The sequence below is a fragment of the Rhodamnia argentea genome, chromosome 1 (assembly GCF_020921035.1).
Source record: "Rhodamnia argentea isolate NSW1041297 chromosome 1, ASM2092103v1, whole genome shotgun sequence".
Taxonomy (NCBI): domain Eukaryota; kingdom Viridiplantae; phylum Streptophyta; class Magnoliopsida; order Myrtales; family Myrtaceae; genus Rhodamnia; species Rhodamnia argentea.
The window spans coordinates 20,114,188-20,129,456 of record NC_063150.1 but is presented as its reverse complement, the minus strand read 5'-3'; the positions used below and the strand labels follow the sequence as shown (position 1 = coordinate 20,129,456).

General features: G+C 36.3%; 1 protein-coding gene and 1 pseudogene across 3 annotated transcripts in view; both read left to right on the top strand.

The window, feature by feature from the left end:
* Positions 1-15,269, top strand: part of LOC115753955 (peroxisomal membrane protein PMP22) — a 491,710-nt gene that overhangs the window by 29,173 nt on the left and 447,268 nt on the right. The gene's annotated exons all lie outside the window — the stretch shown is intronic.
* On the top strand, positions 5,324-7,215 carry LOC115727445 (annotated as a pseudogene).

Here is a 15,269-nt window from a genome sequence, read left to right as displayed (position 1 = left end):
TGAAGTTTTGCATGCGGGAGTGTCTTTTACTGGCTTGCATGGCTGAGCGAGGGGCTGCTTGGCCTACACATAGTGGTTCTGGGTGTGAAATGTGGCGATCTGGACATGCAAGTGAATGCTATTTTTGTACGGTGGAGGTTCGATTAGAATCTCCGAATAGAGAGAGACATGCATTCCTTGACGTGTCTAACTTGTGTCTTCTTGGCACTTCAGAGAGATCGTTACTCATGAATGAGGACTCCTTTCTTGACAGCATTCTTTTTTTTTCCTCTTTGGGTCCATGACTAAATTGAGGTCTGAGCGAAAGAATTTCCAGTGCATCAGTATTTTTTATTTTTACTCATTTGGTTTGCTGAAAATGATTGATTAACAGAGTATCATTTACCATCGAAGAAAATGTGCATGCTTACAACTAGGAAGATGAATTCCCCGATATGAAAAAAGGGAAAATATTTTTCTTGGAAGACAATTCCCGAACAGCATTTTTCCCCGAAATAGATACACTTTGAGAGTGAATACACAGATGGCGCGGGTTCCCTTCATTCGCGGTCTGAGTATAGAAAAGATCAAGGTGGTTAATATGTAATGATCCCCGGGCAACATGATTTGAGACCTCTAGGTTTTTGCTAATATGGCGACAGCTTTCATGTTGAGCCTCATTAGATGTTGTTGAGCTGGGAGCATGGGGGCTACGTTGATCGTTGTTGCAATCTTAATGGCACGACTTAGGTTCGCTACGACCCCTAGCAGCAGCAGCAGCAGCACCATCCATCCCCTTGCCTTGCTCATTCAACTAAATGTTTCACGGACCAAACTGCAAAATCCTCAAATCGTAGGGACTGTAATTTAATTTCTCCCATCATAGTTTTTCAACAACAGGATTTTACAACATTCGATTCCGAGTCGGTCTAGACACAGAACCTGCGACTTTCTCGATGGGGAGAACTGGGAATTGATCAAAAACGATTTGGCTCTCCATACTGATTCCCGAACCTTCTGGTCTACTTGGAAGTCGACCCAACGAAGCTCATCCATTGGAACCAATTCTATATCTCCTCAATTAATTATCTTTTTTACTGGAGCTGCCTAGACGGTTTGCATTTTCGCATGCGAGGGACTGGACAGGGCCAAGTAACTACTCGATTTCATTTTTGAAGCCGAGTCGCTTACCGACCAATTGCAAAATTGATGTACTAAGTGATATGACGAACTGTTTGCAAGTGTTGAAAGCATTCCCGTTTAGATGTCTCCCCGGTCTGTCCAGTCCGATATCAAGTCTTTAAAAAGGGGCAAAAAGGAAATAGAACCGGGCTGACCCGACAAGGTTCAGATGACCTGTAGACGAGCCGTTGGTTCTATTTGAGCAGCTTGAACCGCTTTACATGAAAGACACTACATCATTTTGAGTCATTATTATCTTTCCTTTACTTTAGATTTTTTTATTAGTAAAAACCTAGGTTATAATCAACTTTTAATATATTTATTCGTTAGATTTAGTATTTGAGCATAGGACGACAAGCATATCAAACGAGTAATGTGATTGATTGATCCCATTACCTCATCTATTCGACCAACGCATAGAATGCTTTTCTATTCTTCACGCATATGTCCGTCTTTTAACTACAAAAGCAAACGCAAAGAGTACTCTTATTTGATTTTACCTGATTCCTTTGAGAGTTGGTAAAGGACCCAGTATATATTTATCAGACTAGATATAGATATTAAATGAAAGATAGAAATGCAGAAAATTTTTATATTAAGTGTTCCAAAAGATTTTTTGTCTACCTTAAGCGAATTCCACATGCATCCAAGAACAAAGTTCTATCCTTAAGTATTTAGGGGATGACAATGGCTTGTACAAATATTAAACCTCAAGTAATTCGGGTTCCGTTTGTTTCATAAAAAATGCATGATTTGAAAAAAAAAATTGCTTGTATCGTTTTTGTAGCGATACAAGTGATCATTTTTAGGAAAATATTTTCTAAATCATTCATATTAGAATAATAGAATTTCTCCAAAATAAGAGAGCATGTGGTTAACCTAAATCAACATTTATTTGAGGAAACTCTTTACAATGATATCTGATACCATGAAAGACTACATCATGATCATCATATACTTATCTTAAGTATCATCAAATGATCCATGAGTAATCTAGCCTAGCTACTTGGGTTGGATCAGATCAATAATTTCACGTCACACATTGTTGTATTTTTTTATTTTTTTTTTGCAAACATTGCTCATCTATGATAATTTTCTTCATGTTTTTCCTGTCAAATAAACAAAAAAATGAGAGATGAAAGAGCATGTATCCAAATCATGACCAGCTATTTATTTCCATTTCTACATAGAATATATCGAGTATATCTTCTTAAGCCTATATCTAGGAGTACTCATATAATTTAAGTCTTTATATATATATTTATTCATTCTAATTCAGTTCATATCTTGCATTATGATCGCACCTAGCAATTCCAAATAAGTAAAAAAAAAAAAAGAATCGTTCAATGGCCATAGTAACAAGAATGCTTCACTTTATGATGAAAAATTTGTCAAAAGAGTCCGAAACCTTTTAATTTTGCCAGCTTAGTCTTAAGCCTTTTTTTTGTGTGTCAATTCAGTCCTAAACCTTATGTTATTTGTGTCGATTCAGTCATAAACTTTTTTTTTGTGTCAATTCAGTCCGAAATCTTTTGTCAACCGACGCCGACGTGGATGTTAGCCGGCATTGGACTGATATATATATATATATCCACACAATGTTTCTGTCTTTTAATTACTAAAACAACCGTGAGGAGTTTTCCTATTTGATTTTACCTAATCCATTTGAGAGTAAGTAAGGGGTCAATATATATTTATCACTTAATAACCTATTAAATGAAAATTGGAAATACTGAAAATTTAATACATTTGCGAGTGTTCCAAAGATTTTGTTGTAGATCTTAAGCGAATTCCACATGCGCCACCAAAAACTTCCAGTTACTCTCGAGAGAAAAGCTCCATCCTTAACATTAGTGGGATTGACAACCGCTTAACCGAAAAAAAAAAAAAAAGGGAAACGCCGCTTGTTCATATTAGAAACGTCTAGTAATTAATTAACCATGCCTCCAATTTAATTGAAATTATCCATAAAAAATGCTAGAAAATATTATTCCCTGACTACATTTTGCAAACCCTAAATTTATTATCTTATAATGAAAGTTCTCCAAAATAAGAGAGCATGTGGTTAACCGAAATCATCATTTATTTGAGAGAACTCTTTACAATGGTTTCAAATACCATGAAAGACCGCCAAAAATATAAATTTCAGTTCGCATCAGATGACCAAGAGAAAACTTTATTAAGAAGCATCAAAAGAGTGAAATTGTACCCAAAAAAGAAATCAAATGATGTCCATCTAATTAATTATATGGATCAGATGAACATCAAAATCTTCTCACATGTCGATAACCTCTTTTCGCAAGAAATTGTAACACGCACTAACCTCATTGTTAGTGAGATAGAATGGATCGGAATGATGCGCTCATAAGAAGTGTGAGGTTTGGAGTTCAACTCAATGCAATTATTTGAACTGGGGTTACCATAAGCTAATTTGCTCCAAATCGCTTTTTATAGATTGCAAATAACTTGCCCAATATTGACACCTAAATCAATGAGGAAGATATCCAGAATATCCTAAATATCTTAGTTATCTCTAATGCTGCCTTTTACGTTTTCAGTTTTATGGGTTGCCTTGCTATTGTTTATAATATCATTCGGAAATTTATTTGAGATAAAATTTCAGAAACACTGTTCTGCCTTTTCTTCTATTTTGTTTAAGATCTATCCTTTCCATCATTTTTTTTTTCCACATGGACAGCATGTACATGATTTATGGTATGCATTTAAAACGGAATAAAAAGGATGGATCTTAAACAAAATGGAAGAGACGGTTCGTGGGTATTATTCACTCATGGTGTAGCTACAGCTTAGGCTTAAGTACACCCCAAGTGCCATAAGTTGTGTACGGCGCTCACTTTAGTGCCAAAACTTTCAAATCGATCACTTTAGTGCTAAGTTTTTGTAACTTCGATCACTTCAGTGCAAAAACTTTCAAAACGATCACTTAAGTGCCAAATTTTTTTAAAAACGATCATTTAAGTGCCAATGTTTTTAAAAAACGATCACTTTAGTGTCAAATTCACCGAGCCACGTCATCTCAAATATTAATAAAAAATATCACGTGTCGAATTTTCGGCAAGCCACGTTAGCTCTGGCACTAAAGTGATCATTTTTAAAAGAAGTTGGCACTGAAGTGATCGAAGTTACAAAAACTTAGCATTAAAGTTATCGATTTGAAAGTTTTAGCACTAAAGTGAGCGCCGTACACAACTTATGACACTTGGGGTGTACTTAAGCCCTACAGCTTACATATAGACTCAACACCTTCAATAGTCATTACTAATTTGACTTGGCTGATGTATTAATTAATTATGACGATAGACCTTCCCTATTATCTACAAAAATACCCTTTACACCTTTTTTCCTTTTTTTTCGAGCGAGACTCGAGTCTGTTAGCCAACCAAACATATGTCCAATGCTCCTAAAATCACGAACATGGTGAAATATTATCGTTGTGCAACGAACATCATAAAACTAATCCCAACAACAATAGCCACTACATAATTATATAATTTATATACTTGGTCATATGACTCGTACTCTCTTGTTTGATGTTTTTTTTTTTTGGGTCGAAACTCTCTTGTTTGATGTTAGTCGTTCTTATTTGTGAGATTTTAGTAAGAAGGCTTTTGTGTTTCTGATTTGGTTTTGGTGTAAGGTTGAACTTTTTTTGGATGGATCCTAACTTTGTGCGATTTTAATGGACAGTTTTGGTTGTTTGTGCCCTATTGTCTTAGTTATAGAGATATGCTCTGTTCTAGAAACGATTGCTGCAAATGGAATTAGGATTGTTCTCTATTAGTATCTCTTAACATAGCTAATGGAATAAGCTGAACGTTAAATACTAGTTTAGTCTCTTTTTTTTTTTTTTTTTGCATTTTTCGCTTGTATTTCAGATAAGATTGTTCTTTCTCATTTAAAGATACCTAGGGCTGTTGTAATATGCAATCCCGTTTGTTCGCAACCTACCATTTTCATGTATTCATATTGTAACTGCTGCATATTTCGATTTACTTGTTGACCACGAATGTGGATTATCCACGGAAGAGTTTGATGCATCCGATTATATTTAGTAGACTTGAATGTACAAATATGAGAGACCTTTTTCGACCATGCAGGGAAAGTTGCATATGATCTTGCTATATGGATCACTAGAGCATGGATGTTTGGTCTTGAGCAGCCGGTGATTCTACACCTTCTTCACAATGCGACTGATTCTGATGTAGAGGCTGTGGAACATCTTATGATTACTGTTTAGTCAGTTGTACGCTTGGATGTGGATGGTTTAGGTCTCATTAGAGGTTTGTGTAGCTTCTTTCTTATTATTAAGCTGATGGTATTGTGTTGGACTTGATAGTTTCCATGTGGCACTTGAATCAGGTATGGTTGCAACAACCGGTGCTGAGGAAGCATGCAGAGGTGCTGCCGTCGCAGTCCTGATAGGAAAGGTTCCAGTTATAACCAGAACCCTAAGATGAGAATTGAGGAATTACACTGTTAACAATTTCAAGCTCCTACCTACAGCTTTAGGAAATTATGCAGCTGGCGATTGTAAGGCAAGTTTTTCTCTTTTGAAAGGAAAGATGTGAAATGGAGGCCTGCATACATGGTTGGCTAATTTTGAAATCTCTTAATACATGATAATTTGGTTGCCTAATTGCTAAAAAGATGCAACTCTACATGTTAATCTGCAAATAGTTGAAATGTCCTTTCTTTTTGAAATCTTTTAACTTCCTCTGCACGAAAATTTGATTGATCAATCATATTTTAGTCTTCATCTCTGGCATGGAAATTATGGCAGGATGACATTCTAAAATGTGTGTATTCTAAATCATAATTTTATGACGTGAGTAGGTTAATCTTATATGAAGTGCTTATAAGAGGTTATTTTGATCTTCTATTAAGTCCTTAGAAGAGGTTATTTTCATCAGGGGCTGCTTGATTTTCTATTAAGTGTGTGTAACTGTGCATATATACACATATACACACACTCACATGTATTCTCTTTCTTCTATAGTTTTTGGTCATTGAGTATCCTGGAGATACGCTTGCATTGACTTTGAAGCAATGTGCACCAGTTATTCCATCGAAAAAAGCATTACGTGTCTCACTAGAGTGTACCATAATTGTGCAATTGGTCTGCTTGCAGCGACGTTGGAGGCTTTGCCTGGGACTGTGAGAAATGCTATCATATGGGGAAATCACTCGTCACCTCAACAGCTTGATGTCAACCATGTTATGATTAACACATCGTCTGGTGAATATCCTGTACGTGAACTAATAAACGATGATGTCTGGTGAGAAAATTGTCTTTGTGTTGAAGATTTTGTTGGTATTATGTTTTGAGATTTCTGGATTTAAAAATCTTCGTTTGCTGAAGGTTGAATGGGGAATTTGTTACTGAATTCCAAAAAGGTGTTGTTATAAGTAATGGAACTGGCGGACCTATAGAGGCTATTGGTATTGCCAAAGCTGCCTGCGACCACATCCATGATTGGGTGCTTGGAACTCGAGAGATAGTGGTGGTCTTTGATCTTGTTTACTTCTTAGATCGGCTTGTTTTTCCTAAGCTCTTTTGACGTCACTTCTTAGGGGACTTAGGTTTCCATGGCGGTTTTTTCTGATGGTTCTTATAACATTCCTAATGGCCTCATCTATTCCTTTCCGGTAACTTGTCGCAATGGAGAATGGACCATCGTGCAAGGTATAGAGAATTCATTTTTCCCATCAAAAGCAATTACAATTTTCGTTATTTGCGCTTTTTGCCAGCAAATTCCGTCTCAGAAATGCTTATCTTGCATTTTTTTTTTTTTTTTGCATTGCAATATGGTATAGCACTCCAATATTTTTATTAATATGGTTTCTCGAAACTTAGTGGCCTACTTAGTCCCTTTCTGTGGTCTTGATGTAGGTTTCTCACTTGATGAGTTCTATAGGAAGAAGATGGATTTGACAATGGAAGAATTTATGAAACAACGCTTGCGTAATGTTGCCTCTGTTGAACGCCCTCGTCGGAAGCGTAAGCGTGGTGCTTCTAAGAAATGTAGTGTTTGAAGCCCTACACAGTCCCCTTTCCCCTTTTTTATATGTTCTATTTGTTTAATTTCGCTGATATTTAAACACTACTTTTCCCATTATATGTGCTTAGAATCTAATGTTGATATTAAATACTATTTTTCCTATTATATGTGCTTAGTATGTCCGGACAGTGAAAGGCACAAAGCAAAATAAATCCATAAACCAAGATATATTTATATCAGCTAGCACGAAATTGCATGCTCGCACGAAATTGCATGCTCGCACGAAATTGCGGTCATTTGTCACCAACATAAGATTAACAAGCATACATAAAACGGAATAAAGAGGATACCAGAAATGGTGTTCCTACCCATGATCTGAATAAGCAAAAAGAAGTGATGATAGTTACAGAGCTTATTGGTCTATCTACAGAGTACATGCTACAAAGCTCAAGAGGAAGCCAATTAACAAATAAAAGAAGAAATACTTGCAACTAAGACAGCTGATTCTGCACAGACTTAATGCAATTGATATTGGCACAGAAACACAGGAGTATGAGGAAATAACTAAAGTGTTAAGAAAAAAAAATCATCTCAAGGACAATCTACCGTGTAATTAATAAGGAACCACAAGAGTGTTTATACACCCGAAAAAAGCTAAACAGATTGATGCATACCGTCAGAGCATCGGAACCGGATTCCCTACCATAAAGGTAGGGGTGACATTAAGGGATCCGGGTCGTCCATTTCAAAATGGGCGGTCCGGATTTATCCACATCACCTTTTAAAGGAGGGGAAATTCTTTGACGGGAAATTTCAAAATTTTAAAAAAATTGATGTGGATCAATCCGGGCCGTCCATTTTTTATTTGGATTGCCCGGATCGATCATGCCACCCCTAACATTGCCAAACAATGTCCAAAGCATCGGCCATTCTCGATTCCAGCAGCTCATCTCGAGCAGCCAAATTACCTAATGACAGTCTTTTAACTTCACTTTTTAGGTTGTTCAGATCAGATTTATATTCCCTTAGCTTAGCGAGGAACATTGCTTTGACATTTGGCTGTCAAAAAATTAATTCAAGATAAATTTATTATAAGTGTATTAAATTTGATAATTTTTGTAATATTAATCGGTATTAATATCACTAAAAACAAACTCTGCCCATGACCATAATTAATGTAGAAAACCTCGACACTGCCATAAAATTTTAGCCTTCACATGCATGTATGAAGTCCGAACGACAGATGAGACGGTACGATCTTAGGCGTGCGCGTGCATTGCATGAAGTCGTGCCGCCCTCGGCTTGCTTGCTTGTTTCACTTTCCAATTGATCTTCTTGTTGGAACTCGGACCTCAAGGATAAAAAAAAAAAGAACTTGGACGCAAAAATGGTGGGAAGCAACACAACGGGACAATGTCGAAACAAATAATGCTCATCTGTACACTTAACAGGGGAAGAAAAGATGGCTGGCCTTGATATTATGGTGGAAGGTAACACAGCATTGTACAACGTTGTGATAAATAATGATCACCCGCAAGGTGAAAGTGAAGGAAGAACACGTCACAATCCTCGCTTTAAGTCTCTCTCTTCAGACTTGACTCATGTCTCCTCCTCTCCAAACCGTGCACGCGTGCTCGCAGATGCAGAACCCACATCGCGACTAGTACTAAAGATTTTTCAATATCTTTTGGTCAAAAGAGCAGGAAGTCATAAAAGCTTTCGTGAGAACTTGGAAACAGTACGATTAATAAGCAAAGAAGGAAAGGAAAAAATTGAAATGGGAGGGGATGGGGACATGGGAGGATGCTGCTCATTTTTGCTTTTGCTCAGTCCCCATGTGCTTTGCAACAGTAAGACCCGTACACACGACTCTCCCACCCTCTGCTTTTCTATTACAATGCTTACTACGTATTCCCATTAATCCTCTTACTCAGGTATAGGTCAGAAGAATTTCGAATTTCATATTACTGACATTTTTAAATAAAGGAACTTGTAATAAATTTTTTAGACGAAAAATGATTATGTTCCTTAGAACATAGTGATTTTTCAATTTACATTTAATTTTTCTAAGATAAATTATATTTTGAGGTGAAAGGAGTAAACGATCGTGATTTTTATAACATATCGACATCAAGCTTTGAGAATAATGTATTTGTCATCTAGGATAAAGTGAATTGAAATTTTCAAACAATTTCCACGTTGGTTACTCTTTTTCTTTTCTTTTTTGGGCTCGAGCATGTTGGATTACTGACAAGTGGTGTAAGGACAATATTTGACAATAACAAATCTCATCATTTAGGAAAACAAATGTTAATGAGACTACTTTTTAGGTAAATTATGGGGACCATATGTACTTTTGAACTTGTTAATACATTGCTATTTAATTGTCGAATAGACCATAGTGTTCCTAATTGTAAAGGACGAACTTATGGAAATAATAGTTTCTAGAGTTCAAATCGGAAACGAATACCATCAAAGTTCAAATTTTGAACTGTAATGGATGCCATCTCCTATTTATTCTACGAGCTCGGTTTTTTAATTTGATTTCCTCCTTTTTTATTGAATAATTTTCATCTTACATACAATACATAGAAAGAAAAATAGAGTTCCGACAAGGGTGTCAATATCTTCCCGCTAGATGCATGAACAATGCCCAATTGAAATTGAAAACATGAAAAATAAGGAAAGTTGCATTGCTTGAATCACGAAAATGCAACTATCACGAGTGAAATGATAGATAATAATTTCAATCGAATCTAATTTGATCTTCGAAAGAGATACGAATATGCTAAATTGGGTTCGTGAATTTTTTTTGTCTGTTTTACCTCTAATTCTTATCTCTCCGACTTTTGCTCTACATCTCTACAGCAGAAATTGAATCCCGCACCCGTGATACTAGCGTTCCACCCACAGTCCCTTACTAACAGAACCACATGCCATGAATTTAATAATCGGCATTTTAAAGAATCTCACTTTTTGCTTTTCAAAATTGCCCTTGTGTATATAGACCAAAAAGAAAAAAAATTACCGTGTATTGATTAATGTACAAATAACATATTATACGTGGGGCCCACCAACTTTATGGGAAAAATGCCAACGACGGTCTCACACCAATAGCGCCTCATGCTTCGAATACAAATAGAAAAGTAGGTTTCTTCTAAACTCATTCGGTTTCTTTCGATATATAATACCAATCTCAATGATTTGGGGTCAACCCAAACAAATTAATAAAAAAGTAGGTTTTTCATGTCAATGAATTCTTCTGCATTTTTTTTTTTCTAATATAAAGATAGGTTTCAATAATATTTCAATGTGAAACTAAAACGAGAAGCGAAATATACGAAAAATGACGACATATTTCATTATGCATGTATAGAAAAAGAGGTATATTCAGGCTTCGTCAAACTAACTCCAGTAGCCCTCTCTTGTGATAGTTGTATTCTCTAAACCTTTCTTTCAAGCTAAACTCTGATTTGGTCTAAGTATAGTGTCAATTGGAATCGAAACATTGATTTCCATATTTCATTGAATTATTCATGTACGAAATTACCACAAAACCCTTTTACACATTCAAAAGTGCGAAAAATTACTTTCGGCGTAAGATATTTGGTTGCGGTAACAATTCCATTAAAGAGAAACATAATGTAAATGTATATACTTAGTTTTCTCCGTCCCGTAAGGAGTAGCTTTACATCGTCTTTTGCAATACTCGTGTGCTTTTTCTAGGCTAGAAGGATTTTTTTTCCGACCTAACTTGACTCTTTCAGATACACCCGATTAATACGACAACATGCCTCTTTCGATGGTCAAGCTAGTAGGTCCAATTAGGGCTACCATATATTTTCTTCCACGCGAAATGGAAGAGATTCGCTTAAAGGTATTTAGAGGTGTTTTGCACAAAAGAGGGGGGCGGATGTATGTTTCCTCACAATGACGTGTGTTTAGATGGAACTTTCTGTGGCCCGCAATCCTTTCTAATTTCTCCCTACGTCCTTGAATCTCTTAGTACCCACTCACGACCCGGTTTCATCGCCATGTCGTCGTTGGTCGTGACACTTTGCCTCATCTCTCGAATGGGCAAAACTACCAAAGGCGAAATTTATAACCTGGAATATAATGTTGCAACTAAGAGTCTCGAGCTCATAATTCGTGCCGCATAGCAGTTGCATCTTTTGATAAGAGTTGAATCTGGTTAAGCGTCAATGTTTCACTAGCGAGGAAGGATGGATCATGCAATTTTCACGGGGCATAAATTAAAATTTGTGATGTATGAACGGGTACAAAACAAAAAAGTACTTGAGAAAATCTGTATCATGAGGTTACATTAATCACAATTACAGACATATAAAATGTGCATATAAAGAAGATGCCTATTTTTGATCTTCATGTTTTCAAGAGAAAAAAAACCGTGACGATTATGAGTTATCTAATAAAATAGCAAGAGAGTAGTACGTTTGTTTAAATCAATATAAAATGATGAAATTAATACTTTAAGACCACAAAATTTTGCGATGCCACGCCTCGGTAACCAATGCTCACTATTGTGACTCGACAGATTGAGTAATTTACAAGCCCATATATCATGGTGCTGGAGCACGAATAGGTACTGCTTCAAATAGACAATTTGAGGGATGAATGTGGATAAAGTGCTACTTTATTAATTTTTATTTTTATTGTTATTTTTGTAGGATGATTGGATCAAATTATGGAAGTATCCACGCTATGAGTTTTTTTTTATTATAAGAACTCTTTTTGCAAATTCTTCATTTTATAAAAAAATTCTAGAAATAATAATCTATTATGCATATATAAAAATATATTTAATATATAACGTATCTTCAATGTGTCGACAATTTTATTTTTTAGAAATGACGTGTCGTGTCTTGTCGTGTGTCGTGTGTTAGTGTCGATGCTACTTGGCATATTTCTTAACAAGGAGTTAGAAGGCGGAGAGAGCAAAAGCCGTTCTAAGACAAAGGTAATTAATGGAGTAGGTCTTGAAAGAATTATATGCGAGGAGAGCCAGTGGGCTCTACACGGCCGGCGTGAAGCCACGTGTCCGTTCTTGATTGTGGCATTAAATGATAAACATTATACCATTACTATGAATTGTAGCTGTGGAAAGTTAATACTGCTCGCTTAGTCCTGGACAAGAAGTTTTTGCGGATAGGAGCTAGGTAAACCCTTGCATTTTTATTAACACATCTTGTTTATGAAATGTGTCTTGTTTCACTTCTGTACGATCTCTCTCTACTTCCGCGAGCTTATAGCCCATACAAAAACATCAAACATAAATCCACTAAATTAACCTTAAAAAATGGTAAATCCATCTCATCAACTCTCTCTCTCTTTGGATGAAATTAATTTTTCAAAATGTACGCATAAATTATGTTACAAAAAAAAAATCCAATAATAGTGAGTCCAATCAAATATGTCGACTACAAGATTTTTAAGGAAATAAAACAAACCAACGGATTCATGCTCCATTAGTTGCTACAGAAGTTCATGAACAAGAAGGTCGGTAACATTTTTCACGAATTTAAAGTTGAAACACGCACTCAATAATTTGATGTGAGAGGTCCATTCATTTGGAAGGTGGCATATCCGTAGTAATTTCATTAAAAAGCTTCTTAGATCTGCTCTATGCTGATGACTTGCAGAGGCACTAGCCCGCAGATCCACCGTGGCATTACCCAATTAAAGTCAACAGCTGTGAGAGCTGCATTCCGTAGATGTGCCGCAGCCCCTTCATGCTTGTCAAAGTAGTCCATAGATTGCTAGCACATAGAGCACAAGGCGATACAAATCGAACTTTCTTTATTGATTAAGGGTGTCAAGGTGTTTACTAGGTGGTGGTATCTATCCAAGATAAGCAATTTATTGCAATTTGTGTAGACTTAAAAGTTCTAAGATGGCTTTATATGGAGTATTTTGACGCTGGCTAGAGGCAATATTCGTGCATTTGTTGTATCTTGTGTCTCTTGCGATTGTCCCCATCCTCTATTTGCTTTTCCAAGGAAAAGTGTGAATATTTGCAGCGTTTGTGAGGTAGGAATCGATGCGTTTAATGAGTACCTACAGGGCACGAATAAGAACCAAAGTCCGTGGAAAAATGAAATATTTCTTGCATAATTAGGGAAAAACTTAGATGGACTCTATGACAAAATCGTCCCATGCAATTGGACTAGCTCAATTTTTTTCCCTCAATAGTATAAATGGTGAGACAAATTTGTCGCTTTTCAGCTTAAAAATGTTGATATCAAGATACATGATTAGATTAGCCCTTATTCATGATGTTACTTGTTATTTACCGTGCATGCATAAAATACGAGATTTGATTAGGCTGCGTTGATTTGGTTCTTGTCTCTACTTTCCCACGAAAAACCTCCAAAAAAGCGTAAAGAAAAAAAATGGGGGAAAAATCACCACCGTACCTCGATTTGTTGCATAATAGAAAAAAAATTGAAGAAAATCTGCACTAGGAACAAAAGGACATGGAAGGTTTCATTTATCACCTTATACTAAGGGCGCACATGATAACACTTCGGTTTCAGAAATCAATTTCCGGCCAGAAGTTGATTTTTCTACTTCTACTCCAAAAGTACATTTTTTATTAGAAAAATTCGTTTACTAACAATTGAAAATTTCTACTTTTGAAACATTATTAATATCAAAACCTTCTATGAAAAATCTCTCATGCAGTCACCTCCGTAGTTGTCCATGATGTTGCTGGTATTTTTTTCTTTTGATTAATTAGACTTTATTGTATTTTTTGGGCGCATTTAGGAAGGTGAAATTTGTATGCGGGCGCTATTAGGAAAGCAATAGCTATTAGGATTGCTAGTGGAGAAATTCCGCCCAATGACCAGAATATCTCCTTGATGCTCTATGACATTGACAAATATGCCTTTAAGTTGGCAAAATTAAGGCTGATGTTAATGGGAGGGAACAATCTTAACTTGCACGGTTAGTATAGCTAATATATTTGATGTTAATATATAGGGATAGTAAAATAAAATTTGGACCTTGAATCAGAGGTAATTGGTACAACCACAATTGAAGAGGCATGTGAGGGAGTACACTATGTTGGTTTAATAGGCGAACTTGCCCTCGCATGGCGTGCTTCAAGATTGGGGACAATGGAACAAAATTTCGGGATTTACTAGCGATTAGCCGAAGTTCTGGCGGGACATGCTAATCCAAATTGCCGGGTAATTTTCTTGAAAAAATAATCTGGTGGTTACCCCTTCATGCATCTAATATTTCTCTTTATATGATGTGCTCATTATCGCCCACCCGGCCTAGGTCGTAGCTCTTGTGGTGCACTATTTCGCGCTATTTTTTTCCATTGGAAAACGTCTCTAGCCTAATGAGGGCTGATTCAAATTTAGCTACTAGGTTAATACCGAACGTATACATCTTTTAGGACCCGATCGTGTCCATAATTCGATTTCTTGGGGCATCAATTGTACTATTCAACATGTGAGTATTTCGCATGCGAGACTTGATCCGGGAAATGAAAGTCATTTTTCGGATCAAGCCGATTATGTACATAATTCGATCTTTTGAGGCCTTAATAATAGTAACCAGCATGTGAATATTTCGCATATTTTCATCAACCAATAAAATTATTTATTGGTTGATGGCTTGCTGCAAATTTTCATTGGAACGGATCAAGGCGATTGTGTCCATAATTCGATCTTTTGAAGTATTAATAATAGTGTTCAGCATGTGAATATTTCGCATATTTTTATCAACCAATGAAATTATTTATTGGTTGATGGCTTGCTGCAACTTTTCATTTTCCAGGTCAAGCCTCGCATGCAAAATATCACATGCTGAACAGTCTATTGATGCCTCAAAAGATTAAATTATGAATACGATCAGGTCCCAAAAAATGTATCCGCTCGACAATCAATCCAACAACTAAATCTGAATCAGCCCTTGCTAGGCTAGAGATGTTTCCCAATGAAAAAACGGCGTAAAATGGTGCACCACAAGGGCTAAAAGCAAAGTCGAGTGGCTGGCAATGAGCACCTCAAAAAAAGAGAAATATTAGATGCATTAAAGGGTAACCACCAAATTATT